Source organism: Gossypium hirsutum, chromosome A08 (assembly GCF_007990345.1).
Source record: "Gossypium hirsutum isolate 1008001.06 chromosome A08, Gossypium_hirsutum_v2.1, whole genome shotgun sequence".
NCBI classification, from domain to species: Eukaryota; Viridiplantae; Streptophyta; class Magnoliopsida; order Malvales; family Malvaceae; genus Gossypium; species Gossypium hirsutum.
Genome location: NC_053431.1, coordinates 14,114,361 through 14,132,548, shown reverse-complemented (window position 1 = coordinate 14,132,548; position 18,188 = coordinate 14,114,361).

Sequence of the window (18,188 nt, the reverse complement as noted above, 5' to 3'; positions counted from 1 at the left end):
TTTCGGTACTTACCGTTTTCTTATACAGTACAGTCGAGGTAACTCATTCCAAATTTGACATTTTTAAGGAAAATAGTACTCGTCTAAAACCTTATTTTGTTAAGATTGATAGCAGAAATGAGGAGTTTCAACTTCTCAAGCCACCATGACCGTGCAAATACGAGATAAGTCGAGCTTAGACTCTAAATAAGTGCTTCTCGGGAGGCAACTCGAGCACTAACACCACTAACTAATTTATTTTTATCTATTTTTCGTGTTTAAATGCAAGTTTTTTGACCCACACGACCTGGACACACGGGCGTGTCCTTGTCCATGTGGAAACAGGACTTAAATCCCAAAAAATAGCAGAAACATAGGCTAAAAAGAAGCCACACAGGCGTGCGACACAGCCGTGTGTATCACACGGCCTGGACACACAGGCATGTCCCAAGCCGTCTGAAAACTAGAGCTTAATTTTCAAATTTTAAACAAGTCAGAGAGCTCCACAGGAAGGGCACACGGTCGTGTGTTCGAACACAAGGGCATGTGGTATACCACACGGGCATGGGAGAAGCGAACAATGTAGCACACGACCGTGCGATACAACCGTGTGAACCACACGGCCAAGACACACGGGCATGTCCCAGGCCGTGTGACGAAGGGGCATTCAATATTCACGATTAACACGGGCTAAAATCGAGCCACACGGCCATGTGACCCAACACGGGGCCTTAACACGATCGTGCCCCTATTTTAGCCCTCCAAAACCTAATTTTTATTTACCTTTGTCTTCTTCCTCAAACCCTCCCAACCAGCCGCAGCAGTAACTGTAACGACCCCATGCCCGAGACCATCGCCGGAGTCGAGTATGAGGTGTTACTAAGCTTAATTTAACATATTTAGAACTTTGGATTATTTATTTCTACATTCACAGCTTTTAAGCTACTTGCATCACAGTCACAAGAAAAATCATATCTCAAGTTAAGAAACTCGAAATCAAGATCCGTAAATTTTCCCTAAATCTAGACTCATATACCTATGTAATAATTGTTTTCTAGAATTTTTGGTTGGTCCAATTAGTACAGTTTATTAGTTAAAGTTACCCCTGTTTCAGGACTTGACTGGTCTGACCTCTGTTTACTACGAACCATATTTCTCTCTGTAAAAAATCCATATGACTATGAGGTTTGTTTCTAATGAAACTAGACTCAACAAGGATTCTGAGAATATAAAATACACTACCTAATTATATCTTTACAATTTATGGTGAATTTCTAAAGTTGGAACAGGGGATTCAGAAACTGCTATGACCCTGTTTCACTAAAATTCAAATATCTTGTAACATATAATTCCTTTACCTGTTTAATTTGTTTCATGTGAAACTAGACATAATAAGCTTCAATTTTATATGTATTCCATCACCAAGTTAAATTTCTATGATTTTTAGTAAATTTTTAAACTCGTGTCAGTGTTGCTGCAGTATTCTATTTATGGCAAATTTCATCCCTTTTATGAGTTTTTATGCACTAAGTATCTTAATAATTTTCCTTAACATCAAATATAATCTAAACTAAATATTTTCATAATTTATCATTATCAAGCATTTCCTCAACCATTCCATCACCATACCATAAGATCATTTACACAAAAAAAAGTATATTTCTATACATGCCATACTTAAATTTACAAGCCATTACCAAAAGTCTTCCGGATAGTGTGACTGAGCCTTCGACCTATCCCGACTCCTGAGCTGGCTTGTCCAAAACTACAATGAGTAAGAAGGAGGGAGTAAGCATAAATGCTTAGTAAGTTCATATGCAAATAATAAGTAACATAACAAACAGTCATACCAATCAACATTAGCATGTATCACTAAAACACATATCACATTTTTAATCATTTTTCATCATCTTATTACCTTATCGTGGTTGTATCAATACTCAACCCAAGGGTTAAATACATACCTGTCCAAAATAACCATTTCACATCACTCACCAATACTTCTCTTTACATCTCGAATATTCCTCCATTGAGTAGAACTTTACCCGTTGAACACATCGGAATATAATTCGGATACATGGATAACTTGCACATAAGTGCCATATATGCAATCAAGCAATCATGTAACCCGCCCATAAGCGAACTCGGACTCAACTCAAAGAGCTCAGGCGTTCGCATCCATAAGTGAACTCGGACTCAACTCAACAAGTTCGGATGCCTAGTTACATCTCACGAACTCGGACTCAACTCAACGAGTTCGGACATTCGCATCCATAAGTGAACTCGGACTCAACTCAACGAGTTCGGATGCTCAATCATCCTAGTGACATGTCACTTGTATCCTAATCTATTCCTAAGGTTCAAACGGGATTTTTCTCGAACACTTATCCTTGTCGTCTTCCGTAGAATGCCGAAATCAATACTCGGTAACAATTATATTTAACAAGTAGCTCACATAATTTACATATTATTTGAAATTAACCACAAAGCATACATTTCATAATGAAATTCAGCATAACACATAATTAATATCAATAACTTAAAAATAACAATTATGCTACATTATTTACACATGAACTTACCTTGGTACCAAAATACAAAGATTTTGCAATTTAGTCCACAATCTTTTCTTTTCCTCGATTGAGGTCGATTCCACGTCTTTCTTGATCTAAAATAACACATTTAGCTTATTTAATACTCACATTATCAAATTAATCCTTAACTCATATTTTGGCAAAATTACAATTTTACCCCTAAACTTTTGCATATTTACATTTTTGCCCCTAGGCTCGGGATTAAAATTTATTCCTTATTCTTATGTTTTACAACATGCTGATCACTTTTCTCTTCTATGGCAACATCAAATTCTCACTCTAACATGTACTTGTGCCTATTAGGTATTTTTACCGATTAAGCCCTTTTACTCGTTTTTGCTTAAAATCGAGTAGTACAAGTTGTCTAACATAATTTAAAACTTTATATTCTATCATAAAACATCAAAATACACAAATTTCACCTATGGGTATTTTTCCAAATATAAACCCTAGGTTAAATTATTGCTAACATAAGCTTTATCGAGTTACCGGGATCTCAAAATCGTAAAAATCATTAAAAACGGGGCTTGGAATCACTTACTATGGAGCTTGGAAGCTTGAAACAAACCCTAGCTATGGAGAACCCTTGAAATTTCGGCCTAATGAAGAAGATGGACAAAAATTGGCTTTTAATTTTGTTTTTAATTCATTTTAATAACTAAATGACCAAAATACCCTTACTACTAAACTTTCCAAAAATTCCTTCCATGTCCTAATTTTGTCCATGAACTTAAAATTGGTCAAATTGCTATTTAAGACCTCCTCATTAATATTCCAAAATAATTTCATACTAAAAACTTCTAGAATGCAAGTTTTGCAACTTATTCGATTTAGTCCCTACTTTCAATTTAAGCACTTTAGGCATAGAATTTCATCACGAAATTTTCACACAATCATGCAATCATATCATAAACCTAAAAATAATTATAAAATAATTATTTCTATCTCAGATTTATGGTCACGAAACCACTATTCCGATTAGGCCCTAATTCGGGATATTACAACTCTCCCCCCTTTAAGGATTTTCGTCCTCGAAAATCTTATCGGTAAACAGATGTGGGTATTGATTTCTCATAGTTTCTTCGGATTCCCATGTAGCTTCTTCTACTCCATGCCTTTGCCACAACACCTTCACAAGTGCAGCATTTTTATTCCTTAGTTGTTTGACCTCTCGAGCTAAAATCTTAATCGGTTCTTCTTCGTAGGTCATATCTGGTTGTAGTTCAATTTCTGTCAATGAAACTACATGTGAAGGATTCGAACGATACCGACGTAACATAGATACGTGGAATACATCATGAATCTTCTCTAATTCAGGTGGTAATGCTAGCCGATATGCTACCGGTCCAACTTTTTCAATTACTTCATACGACCCAACAAAACGCGGACTTAATTTGCCCTTCCGTCCAAATCTAAGGACTTTCTTCCACGGAGTCACCTTTAAAAATACTTTATCACCAACTTGAAATTCAATGTCCTTTCGCTTTAGGTCTGCATAAGATTTCTGTCTATCTGAAGCAGCTTTCAAACAATCTCGAATTATCTTCACTTTTTCTTCAGTTTCTTTTATTAGATCAACTCCATAAATCTGATTTTCCTTGAGTTCAGTCCAATACAATGGCGTTCGACACTTACGACCATATAATGCTTCATAAGGTGCCATTTTCAAGCTCGTCTGATAACTATTATTGTAAGCAAATTCCACCAACGGTAAGTATCTTTCCCAACTTCCTTGAAATTCCAATACACAACATCTAAGCATATCTTCAAGAATCTGAATTATTCTTTCTGATTGTCCATCAGTTTGTGGATGAAAAGCAGTACTGAAATTTAACTTCGTACCTAACGCGGCTTCCAACTTTTGCCAAAACCGCGAGGTAAACCTTGGATCTCTATCTGAAATAATCGATAATGGTATTCCATGTAATCTAACAATTTCTCTAATATACAGTTCAGCCAACTTGTTAAGAGAATAATCCGTACGTACCGGGATAAAATGAGCCGACTTAGTTAATCTGTCAACTATTACCCAGATGACATCTTTCTTTCCCGGAGTCAATGGCAATCCTGAAACAAAATCCATAGTAATCCGATCCCATTTCCATTCAGGAACCATAATAGGCTGGAGTAATCCTGAAGGTACTTCGTGTTCAGCTTTCACCTGTTGAAAAATTAAGCATTTGGACACAAACTCTGATATATCTCTTTTCATTCCATTCCACCAATACATTTTCTTCAAGTCATTATACATTTTCGTACTACCCGGATGAATCGAGAAATAACCACTATGTGCTTCCTGTAGGATCTTTTGAATCAATTCCTCATTCTTCGGTACACAAATCCGATCTTTAAACATTAAGCACCCATCAGAACCAATTCTGAAATCTGATCCCGTATCAGCTTCACACTGTTTTCTTTTGGCTAGCAAATCTTGATCATTTTTCTGAGTTTCAGAAATCTCTTGTAAAAACATCGGTCTTGCTCTTAACTCTGCTAGAATCTAACCGTCATCTGACATTTTCAACTGAGTGTTCATAACTCTCAAAGCAAACAACAACTTTCTACTTAAAGCATCGGCAACCACATTCGCTTTTCCCGGATGATAATCAATAAGAAGCTCATAATCTTTCAATAACTCCAACCATCTTCGCTGTCTCAAATTCAAGTCTTTTTGTGACATCAAGTATTTAAGACTTTTGTGATCGGTATATACTCGGCACTTTTCACCATACAAATAATGTCGCCAAATCTTCAAAGCAAACACCACTGCAGCCAATTCCAAATCGTGAGTAGGATAATTCCTCTCATGAGGTTTTAATTGCCTCGAAGCATAAGCCAACCAGCCACCACTTTTCCTTCTTGCATGAGTACACACCCCAAACCATTTAGAGAAGCATCACTATACACCACAAATTCTTTACCTAATTCGGGTTGTACCAACACTGGTGCTTCAGTTAATAACTTTTTCAATTCTTCAAAACTCTGTTGACATTCTTCCGTCCATTCAAATTTAACATCCTTTCGGAGTAGTCTAGTCATAGGAGCAGCAATTATAGAAAATCCATTTACAAACCGCCGATAATACCCAGCTAGCCCCAAGAAACTTCTAACTTCAGTTACGTTTTTCGGTGGTTTCCAATCAACAATGGCTGAAATTTTACTAGGATCAACCCGTATACCATCACCTGAAACAATATGACCCAAAAATCCAACTTCCTGGAGCCAAAATTCACTTTTACTAAACTTAGCATACAGCTGCTTATCTCTCAAAGTTTGCAAAACTATCCTCAAATGCTCAGCATGCTCTGTCTCATCTTTTGAATAAATTAAAATATCATCTATAAACACCACAACAAATCTGTCCAAGTATGGCCGAAATATGCGATTCATTAAATCCATAAACACAGCAGGAGCATTTGTCAACCCGAATGGCATAACTAAAAATTCATAATGACCGTACCTTATTCTAAAAGCAGTTTTAGGCACATCTGACTCCTTTACCCGCAGTTGGTAATACCCAGATCTCAAGTCAATCTTTGAAAACCATGTCACTCCTTTTAGCTGATCAAACAAATCATCAATTCTTGGCAACGGATACTTGTTTTTGATTGTCACCTTGTTTAACTACCGATAATCAACACACAACCTCATAGAACCATCCTTCTTTTTCACAAATAACACGGGAGCACCCCAAGGTGAAAAACTCGGTCTCACAAAACCTTTATCAGTCAACTCTTGCAACTGCGACTTTAATTCCTTCAACTCTGCTGGTGCCATCCTATACGGAGCAATCGAAATCGGAGCTGTTCCCGGTATCAAATCAATACCAAATTCTACTTCCCTGACTGGAGGCAAACCCGGCAATTCTTCTGGAAATACGTCCGCAAATTCATACACAACCGGCACTGATTCAACTTTCTTTTCAACTTATTTTGTATTAATTACATACGCCAAATAAGCTTCATAACCCTTTCTTAGATATCTTTGAGCCGACATTGAAGAAATCACACTAGGCAATGCCTCTAATTTATCTGATTCAACCCGCAGAGTTTCACCATTTTCACACTTTAATTCTATAACCTTTTCTTTGCAATTTATTTTAGCATCATGCAATGTCAACCAATCCATACCCAAAATAACATCAAACTCATCAAACGACAACAATATCAAGTCGGCCAGAAAGTAATGATCCCGAATCATTAAAGGACATTTCTTACATACTTTATCAATAGTCACACGTTTGCCTAACGGATTCGACACTCTAATCATAAATTCTGTGTTCTCAACAGGTATATTCATACTAGATACCAATTTCATGCACACATATGAATGAGTAGAACCGGGATCAATCAAAGCAATAACATTAACATTATAGAGAGAAAATGTACCGGTAATCACATCAGGTGAGGAAGCATCTTCACGCGCTTTAATAGCATAAGTTCTAGCCGGAGCCCTTCCTTCAGGTCTAACCGGTGCATCCCTGGCTACATTCTTACTGCTTGTTTCACTTCCAACTTTTCTCGGATACCTTCCCCTTGAGTCTGCACCACTAGCTTTTACATTCTGAAATTTTTCTTTCTCAGCTCTCTCTGGGCAGTCTCTAATAAAATGATCCGGAGAACCACATCGAAAACATTCATTTGCTCTGCACGGACCAAAATGATTTCTACCACATCGCTGGCACTCGGGTTTAACAAATCTCGAGTTCCCTACACTGGCTGCAGAAGTATTCTGAGATTTAGGACCCACATTTTGCTTCTTATAATTCCCATATGATTGTCCAGATGAAGCTTGGGAACGAGGATTCATATTCCTTGACTTTCTAAGTTGCTGTGAAAATGAACTACTCATCGGTCTTTTCTTCCAATTTCTAGTCTCAGCCTCTACCTTTTTCTTTTCTTTGAGTAGTTCTTCAGCCTTGCAAGCTCGATCAACCAATACTACCATTTCTTTTAGTTCAAGGATCCCGACAAATACTTTAATGTCTTCGTTGAGCCCGTCTTCAAATCGTCGGCACATCTTGGCTTCTGTAGGAACATATTCCCTGGCATACTTACTCAATCGAACAAACTCTCTTTCATATTCTGAGACTGTCATATTACCTTGCTTCAGCTCAAGAAACTCTTTACATTTCTGATCAATAAACCTTTCACTAATATATTTCTTCCGAAACTCTTCTTGAAAGAATTCCCAGGTTACCCTCTCTTTCGGTACCACCGAAATCAAAGTCTTCCACCAATTATAGGTTGAATCTCTCAACAAAGATGTAGCACATTTCAAACATTCTTCAGGTGTACAAGATAATTCATCAAATACCCGGATAGAATTTTCAAGCCAGAACTCTGCTTTCTCTGCATCATCATCAATATTTGCTCTAAATTCTTCAGCCCCTTGTTTACGAATTCTGTCAACGGGGGTTCTGTGAAATTTTATCATATCCATACCTTGAGACATCGGGGGTACAGGTTGAGGAATTGGGGGAGGTGGGGGAGGTCGTACATTTGGGTTCATACGAACGAACTCAGAGTACCATGCACTCATCATTTGGAGAAAGGCTTCCCGATCCCTTTCTCCTCCTCCCTGACCAACAATAGGAGGTGGGTTTTCAGTCGGCGCTGCCCCTTCAGCCGGAGCTGGCGCCTTACTCTCTACTTCATCTGCCACAGCTGGATCGGGATCCATTTACTATATAAAAATCATTCAAAAAGGTCAGAAGTCGTCACACTATCACAATTCATACATATGGCATGTATAGTAAAATCCGTACATACAACACGTAGTCCAAGAACCGACTAAACCTGCTCTGATACCACTAAACGTAACGCCCCCATGCCCGAGACCGTCGCCGGAGTTGAGTATGAGGTGTTACTAAGCTTAATTTAACATATTTAGAACTTTGGATTATTTATTTCTACATTCACAGCTTTTAAGCTACTTGCATCACAGTCACAAGAAAAATCATATCTCAAGTTACAAAACTCGAAATCAAGATCCGTAAATTTTCCCTAAATCTAGACTCATATACCTATGTAATAATATTTTTCTAGAATTTTTGGTTGGGCCAATTATTACAGTTTATTAGTTAAATTACCCCTGTTTCAGGACTTGACTGGTCTGACCTCTATTTACTACGAACCATATTTCTCTCTGTAAAAAATCCATATGACTATGAGGTTTGTTTCTAATGAAACTAGACTCAACAAGGATTCTGAGAATATAAAATACACTACCTAATTATATCTTTACAATTTATGGTGAATTTCTAAAGTTGGAACAGGGGATTCAGAAACTGCTATGACCCTGTTTCACTAAAATTCAAATATCTTGTAACATATAATTCCTTTACCTGTTTAATTTGTTTCATGTGAAACTAGACATAATAAGCTTCAATTTTATATGTATTCCATCACCAAGTTAAATTTCTATGATTTTTAGTAAATTTTTAAACTCGTGTCAGTGTTGCTGCAGTATTCTGTTTATGGCAAATTTCATCCCTTTTATGAGTTTTTATGCACTAAGTATCTTAATAATTTTCCTTAACATCAAATATAATCTAAACTAAATATTTTCATAATTTATCATTATCAAGCATTTCCTCAACCATTCCATCACCATACCAAAAGATCATTTACAGAAAAAAAAGTATATTGCTATACATGCCATACTTAAATTTACAAGCCATTACCAAAAGTCTTCTGGATAGTGTGACTGAGCCTTCGACCTATCCCGACTCCTGAGCTGGCTTGTCCAAAACTACAATGAGTAAGAAGGAGGGAGTAAGCATAAATGCTTAGTAAGTTCATATGCAAATAATAAGTAACATAACAAACAGTCATACCAATCAACATTAGCATGTATCACTAAAACACATATCACATTTTTAATCATTTTTCATCATCTTATTACCTTATCGTGGTTGTATCAATACTCAACCCGAGGGTTAAATACATACCTGTCCAAAATAACCATTTCACATCTCTCACCAATACTTCTCTTTACATCTCGAATATTCCTCCATTGAGTAGAACTTTACCCGTTGAACACATCGGAATATAATTCGGATACATGGATAACTTGCACATAAGTGCCATATATGCAATCAAGCAATCATGTAACCCGCCCATAAGCGAACTCGGACTCAACTCAAAGAGCTCAGGCGTTCGTATCCATAAGTGAACTCGGACTCAACTCAACGAGTTCGGATGCCTAGTTACATCTCACGAACTCGGACTCAACTCAACGAGTTCGGACATTCGCATCCATAAGTGAACTCGGACTCAACTCAACGAGTTCGGATGCTCAATCATCCTAGTGACATGTCACTTGTATCCTAATCTATTCCTAAGGTTCAAACGGGATTTTTCTCGAACACTTATCCTTGTCGTCTTCCGTAGAATGCCGAAATCAATACTCGGTAATAATTATATTTAACAAGTAGCTCACATAATTTACATATTATTTGAAATTAACCACAAAGCATACATTTCATAATGAAATTCAGCATAACACATAATTAATATCAATAACTTAAAAATAACAATTATGCTACATTATTTACACATGAACTTACATTGGTACCAAAATACAAAGATTTTGCAATTTAGTCCACAATCTTTTCTTTTCCTCGATTGAGGTCGATTCCACGTCTTTCTTGATCTAAAATAACACATTTAGCTTATTTAATACTCACATTATCAAATTAATCCTTAACTCAAATTTTGGCAAAATTACAATTTTACCCCTAAACTTTTGCATATTTATATTTTTGCCCCTAGGCTCGGGATTAAAATTTATTCCTTATTCTTATGTTTTACAACATGCTGATCACTTTTCTCTTCTATGGCAACATCAAATTCTCACTCTAACATGTACTTGTGACTATTGGGTATTTTTACCGATTAAGCCCTTTTACTCGTTTTTGCTTAAAATCGAGTAGTACAAGTTGTCTAACATAATTTAAAACTTTATATTCTATCATAAAACATCAAAATACACAAATTTCACCTATGGGTATTTTTCCAAATATAAACCCTAGGTTAAATTATTGCTAACATAAGCTTTATCGAGTTACCGGGATCTCAAAATCGTAAAAATCATTAAAAACGGGGCTTGGAATCACTTACTATGGAGCTTGGAAGCTTGAAACAAACCCTAGCTATGGAGAACCCTTGAAATTTCGGCCTAATGAAGAAGATGGACAAAAATTGGCTTTTAATTTTGTTTTTAATTCATTTTAATAACTAAATGACCAAAATACCCTTACTACTAAACTTTCCAAAAATTCCTTCCATGTCCTAATTTTGTCCATGAACTTAAAATTGGTCAAATTGCTATTTAAGACCTCCTCATTAATATTCCAAAATAATTTCATACTAAAAACTTCTAGAATGCAAGTTTTGCAACTTATTCGATTTAGTCCCTACTTTCAATTTAAGCACTTTAGGCATAGAATTTCATCACGAAATTTTCACACAATCATGCAATCATATCATAAACCTAAAAATAATTATAAAATAATTATTTCTATCTCGGATTTATGGTCACGAAACCACTATTCCGATTAGGCCCTAATTCGGGATATTACAATCACCTCCAGCCACCATCGCCCACCGCCCCTTGACCTTCCCCCCTTCTCCCTTCACCCGCAGCAACCAAGAACTACCCCACCCTTGTGCCTCAGACCAGCCCCATTCGGAACCCCCAACCACCCACCCTCACCTTCACACACCAACATACCCCTCCTCCGCACACCTCAACTCATCCCTCTCCCCTTCCTCTCCCTAGACTGATCGTCGACCAACCCACATCACTCCGACCACCCCTTCGTCAATTAACCTTTTTCCCCATATTCTTTTTTCTTTATTTTATTTTCAGTTCAGTTTTATTTTATCTATTTTATTCATCTACTAATTCTTTGAACTTTTGTTATTATCTATTAATTGATATTTTGATAGTTTTAGTTTTTTTTTATTCATTTTATGCTTATTATTATTAACAATTGTCTCAAACAGTGAGGTCTAAAATCCTGCTATATTGTTTTTTTTCCCATTTGGTAGTTTTATGGATTTGGTCAGTAGGTTTTTCTTTATTAATTTGTTTATTAGGTGCATTAGATTTTTCCTGTTAGTTTAGCTACTATTTCTTTTTACTATTACTGTTGCTAATTAGTTTAGTATAATGGTACTTTAGATTTATATTCTGGTAGTTTTTACATGTTTAGGTATTAGTGCCTATAGGACTAGATTCTACATCTTGATTATTAACACATTTTTGTCTTATTCACATATCTATTCCTCAGCCTCTTGATGTATTTGATTGGTAATATTTGTTCCAGTTCACTAATATGTGAATATTTTACTTTTTAGGTACTTCATGACAAACACACGACGCAAGAAAACTGTCGTCCCCGCTTCAAAAAAGTGGAAGGGTCCTGGCACAACTTCCTCGAGCGCCTCGATCGAAGCTCATCATTTTCTGCTTCGATTTTTGTCAGGCCCACAGGACGACTTGTTTCAACTTTTGCGCGTACAACCGCTAGGTTTGGGCCGATGTATTGACTGGGCCGCATTGGAGCAGGTCGGACTAGCTGATGAGGTCCGTGCCTTCATTACCACTACCCCATGGATCGGTTCTTTGCGATTATTGATCCCATCTATTCAGAGCTTACCTTGGAGTTTTGCACTACTTTCCATCTACAACATGTGATGAATACCCATGACAAGGCTGGTACTATCACTTTCCGACTTGATGGCTTAGTGCGACATATGAGCGTCACTGAGTTTGGCATAGCTTTGGGCATCTACACCAATGAGTTTATAGGTGCCGATAACTTTCTTCACCTCCACCGTCACATCCATTACTCACCTTCGTGCTGTTGGACCAATCTCATAGCATCTGTTATGACGCGAGTCACTCGAAGGCGACATCTCTTTCTCTAGCTTTACGATACATCCACGCCTTATTAGCTCACACGTTGACTGGCATGAGAGAGAGCACAAGAGTTGTAAGTACTACTGAGGCATACTATCTTTGGAGCATGGCGACTGGTCACATCTTTGATTTGGCATACTTCAAAGCGCTGGCTTTTCACCATCAGACGGACCGCCATAGGAAAGGTCCCATCTGTCATGGTCCCTACGTAACTCGTCTCGCTCGAGACTTTGGCCTCATCGACACTCCAGAGATGTCATCGACACTCACACTAGTAGGCCAGATGGCTCCTCAGAGAATTTTTGGTATGATTCACATGAGGATGATAGAGCGACGCCATGGATTCGAACCCCCTCAGTATAGACTCGTTCACTCTGATAACCAGGATGAGCCAGAGGACATTACTGATGATGTCCCTCCCCCTCACGAGAACCTACACCTACTACCACCACCGAGTCACCGACCTCCTGCTGCCACTGTGACCGATATATTCGAGCGATTCACTCGCTTCGAGCAACAATGTTTTGCAAGGTTCGACAGTATCGAGGCAACTCTACAGCAAATCTTCCAGCACTTCCACATCTCGCCTCCACCACCACCACCTTGTGACGCTAACGCATCTGATGATGAGGACCTCTGAGTTCATTTATTTTATTTTATTTTATTTTTGTTTTTTATTTTTCTTTTACTTGTTTTTTGAAGACTTTGGTTTTATATTTTGAACTATATTTATCTTTATGGTTATTATCAAGTGATCCCTTAATTCTTTTCCATAGTGGTGTTTATTTTCTTATTAGTAACTCAGAATCATGCCTTTCATTAGCCTTATCTACAACTCTAGCTATCACTATTCCAAGGATTTCATCAAAAAATTCAAGGCAGTTTCGCTTCTCTCCCTCTCTTCTGATTTTATGCTTATATTATTATCATCTATCTTCGTACATTGAGGACAATGTACATCTTAAGTGTGGGGAGGTTACTTTTATGTTTATTAGAAAATCCCTAAATTTTTCTCTCGTTCTCATATTATTATTAGAGTGAATTCTAATTGATTTATAATTTTTTTTGATATGTTTTGAATTAAATCATAGGTAATTGTACATTGATTGTTTAGTCTTAAGACATTAGAGAATCAAGCATGATAAGTTGACTTTTGAGAATTAAAATTCCTAGGTTTTTTCCCTAAATTGAGGTATTATCTTGAAGTTATGAATTCACAGGATTGACATCAAAATCCATAATTTTTGTGAGATCTTGAGTCTTTAGAGCATATATCCTTTCTTTCTCACTTTTATTATTGCTTATGAGTGTGTCAATACTGATTTGTTATTCTAGAACTTGCTTCAATTATACGTGTCGAGACCACACCATTTATTTGATATACCGAGATGATAAAGGCACTTAGGCTTTAACTCACTTACCCCATAAAAAGCCTACCCACATAATTGACCCTTAGTGAACCCCTTTGAGCCTTAACCATTGTTTCTTGATTTTTCCCTTAATGTTAATCCACAACTTAACCCTTTTTTATTCGTTAAGAATTTCTCCTTTTCATTGACCCCTTTTTATCGAGATTTGATTTGATTAGTTACCTAACCATGTTCGTTCATTCCAGTTGCTGAATTATTTCTTATTATGTACTTTCTATTATTGTACTTGTTCTTATTTTTTAAAAAAAACGTATATTTATATCCATCCAATTTCATATTGTTTTAAAGAGCTTAGATAAGTTAGAGTTATTTTATTGAGGGAAAGCTCACTTCATCTTAGAAATTTTTATTTCTGGCACCTATTTGTAAGTTAGTAATTAGCTTTATTCTTCTAAGTTGGGTAATTTATTAAATTAATCTCGATTCTAACCCTCTTTTTTAGCCTTTATCCACACCTATAACCAAAGCCCTATTACAACCATGTTAAAAACCTTTTGATTCGTGTATCATCTCATTTATAGTGGTGGAGATTTGATTTTCATGCAAGCCTATGGTAATAACTTTTCATGTTTGACTATTTAGTGCTTAATTATTGAACCTTAAACATTTTGAGTGATTTGAGGGAATCTTTAGGGAGGATGTCAACTCTTGTCAATTTGGAATTAAAAGTGATTACTTAGATAAAGGGGGATGCCTATGATTTTATGATTAAAATGCTCAACTTGGATTGTTTGAAACTTTGATGTTCTTTTAGTTGAATTCTCAATGTGTGATTATCTATGGATTACTTTGAAACATTATTGATGAGAATTATAAGTTAAGAAGAATTAATTTGAATTGTGAGTTGGGAATTTTGCTTGAGGATAAGCAAATGCTTAAGTGTGGGGATATTTGATAAACCATAATATATATATTTTTACCCCATGCTTGGCATATTTTTGGAATGATTATCATAAGATTTAATGAATTTGATGCTCCTAATCCTTTAATTTCATATTTTATACACAAGAGCTTAGGATAGCAAAAAGAGTAAGAAACAGGCGGACAAGTTGGGCCGAATTCAGTGTTCCATACGGCCTAGGAACTTCCACACGGGTAATCCACACGCCCCTGTGTGACACACGGGCAGGCCACACACTCGTGTGTCATGGTCGTGTCGACATTAAACAAAGTTCGAATTGAACACGGCCTGAGCACCTTTACACGGGCATGGCACACAATCATGTCCCTGTCGAGCCAAAGTCTAATTCTATTCAGAAAAGGCTAATATTTGACTATTTTGGGCATTCCAAAGTCTATATAAACACCCTAGAAGAGGATCAAATGACACGGAGGGTAGGAAGCAGAAAATACTCGAAGAACAGCTATCAGAATCAGCTCGGAAGCAGGATCTCATTCAAGATTGAAGATCTCTATTCAATTTCCTTAGAAGTTCTTTGGGTTTCTTTATGTTTTGTTATTTTAACCAATTTTGAGATGTTTTCCTCTATCGTTATGAACTAAACTCCCTAAATACCTAAGGGAGATGGAACCTAAGACGAATCTTATTACTATTTGAATTATATGATAAATACTTGTTTTTATTCTTAATTGTGAGTTTTAATTCTTACTTTAATATTCCAGGATATTAATTCAGGTTTTGATGTGCTTATTCAGCGGAGCAAAAGTCCCTGTTTAAGAGTAGATCGTCCATAATTAAGCGGAGTTGCATGCAATCCTAGAGATAGGATGACATAAATCTGCCGGATTAGAGTCAAATCTAATAAGGGAATCCATAGATCGAGTTAATGCAACAATAGGGGTTTTAATTAGGAACAGATTTCAATTAATCAACCTAGAGTCAGTTGTTTTTAGTCTCGAGAGAGATATTAACATAAACTAGGGATTTCTACGGATTAAGTCGAGTGAATAAATCTGTGACAGCTCTAATGTGACCCTAGTCGGGAAGTGGTTTCGGGACCACAAAACCGAGTTATTAAAATAATTAATTGTTATATTCTATGTTTATTATGTGTGTACATGCATATGTGGAAGTTTCATTCCCTAATTTTGCCAATTGCATGAGGAATTATTAAACAGGGATCAACATGAGACATGGTGAAATATGATAGGCTAATTTTAAAGGGCTTATTAGTGCATGTCAACACAAGGGTGGACTTGCATGTCAAATTGCCCAATTCCCTTATAGTGGCCGGCCAAGATGGATTGATGATGGGCAATATATTTGTTGAATTTGATATTATAATAAGAAATTGGGTTATTGGAGTTAGAATAAATAAAAGAAAGAATAAAAAAGAAAGGTAATGAAAACAAAGCTTGTATCCTTGGTTCTTCTTGGCCGATTGTAAAGAGGAAGATAGGAGGGAGGCATTCGGTCATCCTAGGCTAATAGCAAGGTAAGAAATTTATATTAGTTCATGAAATTTTGGTTAAGCTTGAGTAAGATATCAAGCTACTTTGGAAACCCATGTAGAAATTTTGATTTGTGTTATGGACTAGGGCTTTCGGCTATGGTATTTGACAATGGTAAATTTTGTTGTTTCATGATAAATTTAGATGAGCAAAGATAGATGAGTGTTTGAGCTATACAAATAATTATATGTGAGCAATGGGTGCTAAAGGGAAAGGAATTGACTACCTTATTATGTACCAAGGCCGAATGTGTACTTGAATTAGGAAGTTATTGAGTAATGTTTGTAACTTAAGTGATAGAATAGAGTGAATGCTTGGAATGTGATATGTGTGAATTATATGTTAAATTAAGGTTTGCTAAGCTAGCTATTAAGGTGAAATGCAAATGTTAGTATTTGATTTGGTAATAATCTGCTTGGGGACAGCAGCAGTACGGTGATTTTGGAAAATCGCCATAATTTGTAGGAGTTGAATTAGAAGCTGAGTAAATTATGTAATTAAAGCTTGTAGAGTCTATTTTCTTACAAAAGAAACTATAAAAACAAAAGAGTTACCGATCTTGAGATATTTGAAGTATTGTGGGGCTGAGTCAAAATGACTACTAGATTCCCTGTTCTGTTTTTAGAAAATCATTATAAATTGTACAAAAATGATTATAAGATAAAATTTATATGCTTAAACTCCTTAATGAGTCTAGTTTCAAATTAAATCAAATACAACACATTTTGAATTCTGTAAAATGAGAAATTTGATTCGTAGTGAAGAGTGGTCAGATTAGTCAAACAGTGAAACAGGGGAAACTTTAAGAAAAATCTGGTATTGATTGGCCAAGCCTAAAATTCTGAAAATTTTATGGATGGAAGATATACGAGTCTATATTCAGGGAAAATTAACGGCAAGTGATTTGGAGTTTTGTATCTCCAGTTATAAATAATTTAGTGACTGCTACTCAAGAAAACAGCTCGTAGTGAATATGTGATTATGTTGTAAACATTAATGAAAATTTGCTAATGAATTATTTATTGATTTTTATAAAGCTTACTATAATCTATGTGTGTGAAAGTCGAATCAATATATATATTATTCTGAAAGTAATACTTGAATAGTCGATTAATGACTATTTTAAAATTTGTTGAACTTAAGCTCAAGAGCAAAGGGGAACTAAATCCGATAAAGGGAAGGAAAAAGTAATTGAATAGCCATTGAAGTCGTTCGACAACATCCGAGGTAAGTCTTCGAGTAATGATCCTACTTGAATTATATTGAAATGATTAGTCATACTATGACGGATAGTCGAATGTTCATAGAGACTATGTTATAAAGCCAATCGAAATCATGCTCTTTGTGTGTGGCTATTGAGCCGAAATTGGAAAGGTTTAATAAATGTTTTGTGTTTGAGCCTTAGTAACGAAAATAAGATATGGGTGTGTTATGATTATTGATATATGTGTGCATGAGCATTTGAATACATCCGGGCTAAGACCCGAAGGCATTTGTGCAAGTTGATATATCCGGGCTAAGACCCGAAGGCATTTGTGCGAGTTGATATATCCGGGCTAAGACCCGAAGGCAATTGTGCAAGTTGATATATCCGGGCTAAGACCCGAAGGCATTCGTGCGAGTTGCTATACCCGGGTTAAGACCCGAAGGCAATTGAGCTTGTGGTTATATCCGGCTAAATTCCAAAGAAACTTGGGTTTGAATGTGAGCGTTTTGTGCTGTAATAAATTCAATTAATACGCTCGACAAACCCAAACGATAAGGTATGTTTGCATGTGCTTCGAAAAAGTCGATTCGTTTTAAATAATATTCGTTCAATCAACTAACGAACTTTCGGCTTTTA